This window comes from Colletes latitarsis, unplaced genomic scaffold (genome assembly GCF_051014445.1).
Source record: "Colletes latitarsis isolate SP2378_abdomen unplaced genomic scaffold, iyColLati1 scaffold0044, whole genome shotgun sequence".
Classification (NCBI taxonomy): domain Eukaryota; kingdom Metazoa; phylum Arthropoda; class Insecta; order Hymenoptera; family Colletidae; genus Colletes; species Colletes latitarsis.
The window spans coordinates 215,001-216,630 of record NW_027488394.1 but is presented as its reverse complement, the minus strand read 5'-3'; positions in this window follow the sequence as shown (position 1 = coordinate 216,630).

Sequence of the window (1,630 nt, the reverse complement as noted above, 5' to 3'; positions counted from 1 at the left end):
GGTCCACTGTTCGTTTTATTTTTTTGTCGAATTTTGAGAATTTTTTTTTTTTTTTCGAAAACGAGCTCGACGACCTGCACTTTTGACGACGCCATCGTGTTCCCCGGATTTTTTCCTGCAAGATAGGGTGGCGATTTTTTGTCCTACGACGATTTTTGACGCCGGAGCGATGATTCGGAGCAGAGCGGACTTAGAAACTTTCGCGCGTCGACCGCCGGACCGATCGCTCCAGGCTGTTTTTCGTCAATAACTCGAAAACGAGCACGGTAACGCTCGTTTTCGCCCGTACGATACTTGTACCGTTTACCGTTGGCTACCTGGCAGATGGTTTGTTTTTTTTTTATCTCGAATTTTGAGAGCTTTTTTAACTTTTTTCTCAAAAACGAGCACGTGAACGCCAATTTTGGTCTATACGATTCTTATGCAGTTTTAGATTCTCTACACGGTCCACTGATCGTTTTATTTTTTTGTCGAGTTTTGAGAATTTTTTTTTTTTTTTCTCGAAAACTAGCTCGACGACCTGCACTTTTGACGACGCCATCGTGTTCCCCGGATTTTTTCCTGCAAGATAGCGTGTCTATTTTTTGTCCTACGACGATTTTTGACGCCGGAGCGGTGTTTCGGAGCAGAGCGGACTTAGAAACTTTCGCGCGTCGACCGCCGGAGCGATCGCTCCAGGCTGTTTTTCGTCAATAACTCGAAAACGAGCACGGTAACGCTCATTTTCGCCCGTACGATACTTGTACCGTTTACCGTTGGCTACCTGGTAGATGGTTTTTTTTTTTTTTATCTCGAAGTTTGAGAGCTTTTTTAATTTTTTCCACAAAAACGAGCACGTGAACGCCAATTTTCGTCTATACGATTCTTATGCAGTTTTATATTCTCTACACGGTCCACTGATCGTTTTATTTTTTTGTCGAATTTTGAGAATTTTTTTTTTTTTTCTCGAAAACGAGCTCGACGACCTGCACTTTTGACGACGCCATCGTGTTCCCCGGATTTTTTCCTGCAAGATAGCGTGTCGATTTTTTGTCCTAGCTCAATTATTAAGGAAGTTACGGTTTCTTGATTTTTCGGTATGTTCGAACTGGTCTTTTAGGCGGGCGCTCGGTCGCGCGGTGCTTTCGCATCGACCGACGTACCGATCGGCGGCGACGGTTTTTCGTCTATATCTCGAAAACTAGTACGCTAACACATATTTTGACCTATATGATATTTGTTCAGTGTAATTTTTTCTATCTGGTAGGCTGGTTTTTTTTTTTTTATCTCGAATTTTTTGAACGTTTTTGTTTTTTTCTCGAAAACTAGCGCGACGACCGATATTTTTAACTACGGTTTTGAATTCGTCTAATTTTTGCCTACAAGATAGCGTGTCGAGTTTTTGTTCTGCGACGATTTTGACCATTTTTTCATTTTTTTCTCGAAAACGAGCACGGCAATCTATATTTTTAACGACGGCATCGTGTTCCCCTGCTTTTTTCCTACAAGATAGCGTTTTTTTTTTTTGCCCTAGCTCAATTATTAAGGAAATTACAGGTGTTGGTTTTCGCTCTAAGTTATAACAGGCCGTTCGGGCGGGCGGTTGGGTCGCGCGGTTCCCCCCATAAGCGGCCGTGCGTAAGCCCGTGCG